This window comes from Euprymna scolopes, chromosome 40 (genome assembly GCF_053919585.1).
Source record: "Euprymna scolopes isolate OS-2025 chromosome 40, ASM5391958v1, whole genome shotgun sequence".
Taxonomy (NCBI): Eukaryota; Metazoa; Mollusca; class Cephalopoda; order Sepiida; family Sepiolidae; genus Euprymna; species Euprymna scolopes.
The window spans coordinates 43,219,895-43,228,071 of record NC_136521.1 but is presented as its reverse complement, the minus strand read 5'-3'; positions in this window follow the sequence as shown (position 1 = coordinate 43,228,071).

Sequence of the window (8,177 nt, the reverse complement as noted above, 5' to 3'; positions counted from 1 at the left end):
TCACGAAAAAAAGTGAGAATTCAGGTCATCAATTTTGAATGAATGCATCGATAATCGAGGAGGGGGGGGGACATTATACAGATTCCTGAAAAGATTATCTGTTATCGATGACAACAAAATAGCGACGGTTAAAAATGTACGATGAGCCGTTATTGCCTTTTGCTGCTCTGGTATTTAGGCTGTTCGGAACAGATTGAAAAAGAATACACGAAAAGAACAAGGAAACTCTTAGAAACAAAACTATATAATAGAAATCTAATTAAAGGAATAAACACCTATGAAGTATCATAAGTTAGATACTTTGGATCATTCATAGGTTAGACAAAGAATACTTAGGCATCTTAATCAGAAGACAAGGAAACTAATGATCATGCACAGCGCATTACATCCGAAGGATGAATTTGACTGACTATGTCAAAAGGAACGAAGGGGGAAGAAGACTGATCAGTGTAGAAGATTGTGTAGGAGATACTAAAAAAGACTTGGAAAAATACATGACTCAGAACATAGAAAGATTAAGAAATAGGATGGTACTTTTTGTTAAATATCGTTAAGTTAATATTTAAACATTTTTAGAAAGCCAAATTCTTTAAATAGATATTTAAAGATATTAAAGAGTTTTCGGCTCGAACGAGCCCTTTTCAAGCTATTTCTTTTTGCTTATTATTGTTTTTTTTTCTTGGAGATGAACCGTTTTAAATATGGTTAAGTGAATATTTAATTTTTTTAGAAAGCCAAAACGATATATGTTTTCTTTAAATGGACATTTTAAGATATATGCCGGGCTTTCGGCTTGAAAGAAACCTTTTCAAGCGGTCACTTCAGTGAGAAACACTAACAAAAAGAACACCATTGAAAGCGGTGAAAGCAGTCACAAAAAGACAAGAAAATGGATGATTCGGTAATTGTGCATAAAACAATACACTAATTTTCAAACATGCCGGCAGGTGGCGCCCGTTGAGGTATGGAAGAACAAAATGGATATAATACTTCCGCTACTTTTCAAAACTGCTTACTTATATATTTGGGCAAAATAGTTTTTGTTAATATACTTTTTAAAACATATTTACGTTTTGTATTTTGTTTTTTTTTCAAATAACCTTAAGTTTTTTAAAAATATACATTATTTAAATATACTAAATTTAAATATACTTTATTTAAATATAATTTATTAAAAATACTTTATTTAAATATACTTTATTTAAATATACTTTATTTAAATATACTTTATTTAAATATACGTTATTTGAATATACTTTATTTAAATATACTTTATTTGAATATACTTTATTTAAATATACTTTATTTAAATATACATTATTTAAATATACTAAATTTTAATATACTTTATTTAAATATACTTTATTGAATATACTTTATTTAAATATACTTTATTTAAATATACTTTATTTGAATATACTTTATTTTAATATAATTTATTTAAAAATACTTTATTTAAATATACTTTATTTAAATATACTTTATTTAAATATACTTTATTTAAATATACATTATTTAAATATACTAAGTTTTAATATACTTTATTTAAATATACTTTATTTGAATATACTTTATTTGAATATACTATATTTAAATATACTTTATTTAAATATACTTTATTTAAATATACTTTATTTAAATATACTTCATTTGAATATACTTTATTTGAATATACTTCATTTGAATATACTTTATTTAAATATACTTTATTTGAATATACTTTATTTAAATATACTTTATTTAAATATACTTCATTTGAATATACTTTATTTAAATATACTTTATTTAAATATACTTTATTTATATATTCATTATTTAAATAAACTAAATTTAATTATACTTTATTTAAATATACTTTATTTAAATATACTTTATTTGAATATACTTTATTTAAATATACTTTATTTAAATATACTTTATTTAAATATACTTTATTTAAATATACATTATTTAAATATACTAAATTTAAATATACTTTATTTAAAATACTTTATTTAAATATACCTTATTTGAATATACTTTATTTGAATATACTATATTTAAATATACTTTATTTAAATATACTTTATTTAAATATACTTTATTTAAATATACTTCATTTGAATATACTTTATTTGAATATACTTCATTTGAATATACTTTATTTAAATATACTTTATTTGAATAGACTTTATTTAAATATACTTTATTTAAATATACTTCATTTGAATATACTTTATTTAAATATACTTTATTTAAATATACTTTATTTATATATTCATTATTTAAATAAACTAAATTTAATTATACTTTATTTAAATATACTTTATTTAAATATACTTTATTTGAATATACTTTTTTTTAAATATACTTTATTTAAATATACTTTATTTAAATATACTTTATTTAAATATACATTATTTAAATATACTAAATTTAAATATACTTTATTTAAAATACTTTATTTAAATATACCTTATTTGAATATACTTTATTTATTAACCTTTTCTCTTCAATTTGTGATATATAACACTTTGGTGAGTAAATTAATTATTTACTTTTTAATAGACATTTCAAAATGGAAGGCATTAATTATTCGAACCCCTGTCTTTCCAAGCTTATAACTACTCGAAAAATGTAATTCAAACCCTAATTTTTTTTCAATTAAAGGAGCAAGGACCAAACAAAAGAAAAAACAAACAACGTTGTTTAAAAAAAGGTTTTAAACTTCGAACTTTACAGGTAAATTTCTAAAAACACTAATCTTTTTTGTTTTAAGTTTTAATATATTATTTATTGACCTTTTCTCTTCAATTTGTGATATATAAAATTTGGGTGAGTAAATTGATTATTTACTTTTTAATAGACACTTGAAAATAGGAGGGGGGCGTGAATAAAAAAAAACGTTTGTCTAAAATATTATATTCGGTTTATTGGAAAGAACATAAAATTTCACATTGACCCTGAAAATATCGTAGAAATAGAATCAATAGAAAAATTTTGATAGAATTTTAAAGTTTAAAAATTGAAAAATATTGAGTTCGTAAAATTCATTACTGTTTAAAAAAATAATATTTCTATTACTTTTAAAACAACTTTAATAGTTTATTTTGGAAGTATAATCCATAAAGAAAATAAACAACCCACTTTTAAAAGAGAAATTACGAGTTTTTTATATTTTATTCGCAGTTTCGTGTTAGGGGTGTCAAAAATTCCTACAAAAATTCTGATACGCCCATCTATGCACTGATAGAGAGTGTGGGACATTTTAGATAGTGGTTTTGTCTATTGCTAACCGGAGCCCTTTTTTTTTTTTTTTGGAGAGCTGGGTTTTCCCCCAGATTAAAGAAAAGAAACACTCTTTTGTTTGATTCTGCTCTCGTCGGAGGTGTGTGTGGGGGGGGGCAAGTAAATAGTAACATTACCTATATTTACCAACTAGCATACGCCCTCTATCTAAAAAGACGGAAACATAAATTACGCTTCGCGAATGTTCGCACTAATACGATAACGTCTCAATCAGCGAAGGGAAAAGAAAACAGAATAAGAAATAAAAACATCTCAAACTAAAAAAAAAAAAAGAAAAAAAAAAAACTACTTAAATGAATATTAGTGAAACAACTGGTGGAGCATATTTCTCCCGTATTTTCTTATGGAGAGCGTACACTCCTATAATGTTTATATTTATCAATCTATATATCTAGTGAGTGTGAGTATGAGTGTGTGTGTATGTGTGTGTGTGTGTGCGAGGACTTCTCAACCTATATACTTAACGAACTTTTAATCTACAGACTTTAAATTTGATATTCATGCTAGTGAAAAACTTTTTAATTCGTTGTCATCTGGAAAAAAAGAGCTGCTAAGGGGTACAAAATTGAAAATTTGGTACGGGGGATCGTCAGACTTTTATTAGTTTATCAACTGCTTCATATTTAAAGCTCTTGGCAAGCTAGTCTAATGGTTATCGTACTTGACTCACTGTCTTTATGTTTTGATTTCCATGTCACCTCGAGTATTTTTTTTTTTTTTTTACTTACAAGAAAAAAAAAACCCATAATACTGGCTTGTATATGTATCAGCTTCTTTCTGTTTTTTTACTTCATGTTTTTAAAATGAATTTAACGTTACGTTTAATACCGGGCAACGCCGGGTACATCTTTTAGTATATCCATAAAAGTGAGATTGTGTGTGTGTGAGAGAACAACGCACAACCTATATATATCAACGAATTTTTGAACTACAGACCGTTTAGGAAAAATTGGTATAAAGGGTATTCAGATATGTGGAAAACTTTTTAATCGGTTTTCATCCAGAAAAGCTGCTAAGAGGTCAAAGTTAAAAAAATGATACTTGGCCATCGGACTTTTACCAACTGTTTCACGATTTCGAATCGTTCACATGACAACTTCTTTGTGTAAAGATTAAGTAGGTTTGAAAACACTTTTTAAAGAACGTGATAAGCTGGCATAATGGTTATCATACTTGATACACTGTCTTTAAGTTTTGGTTTCGTTCTCAGGTCGAGTATTTTTTTTCTTTTTGCTTACAAGAAGTGAACTGTTTAGAGAAAGCATAATACTCGCATGCATGTGTCTTAGTTTCTTTCGGATTTTTTTTTTTTACTTCATTTTTTTTTAAAGGTATATAATGCTACGTTTAATACCGGGCAACGCCGGGTACATCTGCTAGTATATATATAAGTGACCTTGTTTGTGTGTATGCGGAAATGTCTTTACCAAATAACTCTGTCAATCTTTGGTCTTCAGACTTGGAACTTGATATATGGGCTATTCGGACCTGTGAAACAAGTTTGATTTGGGTTTTTAGTCAGACAAAAAAAAAATTGAAATGTGGTAGACGCAAGTAGAACTAATGTGTGTCCAGTATACATGCGCAAATATACATTTATACGTTTAAGTCGATTAATTTTTATAGTTATAAGTATGTGGCCTTAGCTCAGATCGTAGTGAATAATGCTGAAAAGCTAAATTTGTCCATTCTACCTGATATCATATTTTAACTTCTGAAATAGGAACACAGATTATTAAATCGTCTGATATCGAGTCTAAGAGAATATTTTTTGAGGTAATATTATATAAGACAATCCCTGCTAAAAAGAGAATAGCTCAATATATTTGCTAGAGGAAATGGGATTTATAGTTTTTTGTTTTATTTTAATTTCATTCAGAAAAACATCAATTTTCAGAACAGAAATTTACTGTTTAGATATAAAATCTATGGGTTAAGGAAAAAAAAAATCTGAACTGTATTTTTTATTCAAACAATAAATTTCTGTTCTAAAAATTGATTTTTTGGAATGAGATTAAAAAAACAAAAACAAAAATATTCTATTAAAAAAAGGGATATGACCTTAGACTATAACCGATGTTGAGGTCCCAGCTTGCAGGCTTTGGGGAGTGTGGAGCCACCCTTTAATTGTCATTGCTCCCAGGTCCACTCTGACCCGGAGTGGTAGAAGCTATTAGGATCCCAAGTATAGGTTAAATAGAAACCTACTTAAAAAAAACAAAACAAAACAAAACAAAACAAAACAAAAAAAAAACAATAACAAACAAATATATTTTATTAAAAAAAACTTTCTTCCAAAATCAATGGATTTGGCATTAAATAACCTGAAAAGGGTTGATATGTCGTAAAACAACCAATCAACCAACTAATTAGATCTAATATTAGCTAATGACTTCCCCTGAGGAGATAAGCCTACATCGAAAATCCATGGGTTAAGGAAAAATCTGGACTGTATTCTTTATTCAAAAAATAAATTTCTGTTCTGAAAACTGATATTTTTCTGAATTAAATTTAAATAAAAAACTATATATATATATATATATATATATATATATATATATATATATATATATATATATATATATATAGAGAGAGAGAGAGAGAGAGAGAGAGAGAGAGAGTGAGTGAGAGAGAGTGTGTGTGTGAGAGAGAGAGAGAGAGAGAGAGAGAGAGAGAGAGAGAGAGAGAGGGATAAATACCTTGACAGCGATAAGGGTTACGCCCTCATAGTCTTCTTAAAGGGGAGAAGGCTGTGACATTTACGAACACTTCTATAGTCTTTCGCGATAAATTTTGCATTTATATTTTATGTAGATTCTCTAACCTTTCTTTCTATAAGGAACAACAAAACACCAAACACATACGCACACATAGACACACAGACATTAAATTTTATTTATCTACTAGCAGAGATATCCGACCTTGCTTGGAACCCTATAAAATTCAATAGGAGTTAAATAATATATTTCCAAATTTCTATCCCCCCTTCTCTCTCTCTCTCCTGACGTCTCTGTATCTTTCTCTCTTTCCCTCCCCTCCTTTTATCCTCTTTTTCCGTAAATCCTTTTTAATCTTTCGCCTAACCCATTCCTCTCGCTTGCTTTATTGTGCTGAAAAAAAAAATGTCATTCAACATTCCAACAGCATATCACTTTTTTGGTTCCTGACCTTTTGGCTAAGACTCGGCATTTTAATGAGGATCAAAGTGTACTATCTCTGTATATATTTAGGATTAAATTAAACTTTTTTCAAATTTGGAGGTGATCATGCCTGGGAGCATGAACATATGACAACTAAACTAACATTACTTCACCTCCCCCTAAAAAAATCATCATTTGGTAATGCATAGGAGTAAAGTATCATAACCACAAGCAGATATAATCACAACTATTGGAAAAGAAGGTGATCATGCCCGGGAGGATTAACATAAGACAACGAGACAGACATTACTTCACCCCCCTCCCCCATCATTTTTGATACAAGGATTGATTATTTGTACTATATGGATTTTTCGAACTACTGTTCTCAATGTCATTTGCACAGTTTTGTAAAACTCGGGAACCTTTCTGTCAACCTCGGGAATCTGCACAAGAATTTTGAAGCGAAACCTTAATTTAATCCACGAGGGTAGCCTGCTCTCGTTTCGTCAGCCATGACTGGGTAGAAATCCTAAATAATTCGCAATTGTATTTTGGGTCGCCCGCACTGAGAATTGAACCTTTAACCTACAGAACAGTGTAACTTTTACCAAGTACTCCATCCATTGCGTAAAAAATACAATTGCAAATTACTTAAGACTTCTACCCAGTCAGGACTGACAGAACGAGAGCATGCGACCCTCGTAGATTAAATAAAGGGTTCAATTCGAAATTCCATGCAGATTCCCGTGTCAGACAGAAAGATTCCCAAGTTCGACAAGCTACACCCGAAGAAGGTCGGAGGTTACATCAACCGAAACATTGTGCAAATAACAGTGAAAATGAGAACAGTAGTCTGAAAAATCCGAATAATACGAAATCGATGTTTGTTTTATTCCTCCGGGATCAATATTTATTATCTCTTTATATAATTAAAATCTGGAATTTTTTTCTCCTCTAAAATTAAAGAGCTCGACAAGATGAACTGGAACAAATACATCGACGACTTTGTCACGATCCCTGCAAATAGGTGGGCTTCCTCTACCGTGCTAGAAAGTTACTCAGATCAGAGAGTATTCTATATATTTACTAATCAACAATTCGCCCATGCATGGAGTATTGTTGACACATATGGGCTGGTGTATCTGCCACAAGTCTCTCATTTTTAAACAAAGTCAAAAATAAAAATCTCAAATCTAATAGGTCGCGCACTATCAGCCAATATCCAACTTCTGTCGCATCGCCTCAGTGTTGTATCACTGTGCCTGTTTTACAAGTACTTTAATGGAATCTGCTCTGATGAACTCATAGCACTTGTGCCCTCTTAACGTACGCCAACCCCCGAATAACGCGACAAGCAGCAATGTGTGTGTGTGTGTGTGTGTGTGTGTGTGTGTGTGTGTGAAACGGCACTACCATTATTCGGGTCTAACCGGCTTCCTCCGAGGGAGGAAGTTCCATGGGAGTATTAAATTCACAAGCGATCCCCCAGTCGCATGTATATCCCTGTTAGGGGAGATGACGACGTTAGGTTATTGCAACTCTTGCAGGGAGGTGTCAACGTCCTCCTACACACAGCGCCTGGAATTCCCAAATTGGTCACCCATTTTAGTAATGACCAGGTGCAACGTTGCTTAACTTCGGTGATCTAACGTGACCGGTGTATCAACGTGATTATGCAGTATTTTTATTTTAAAAATATATTTCAGTGCAATTTGCAATCTCCTTTGACCCATTTCGGGTGAAATAATA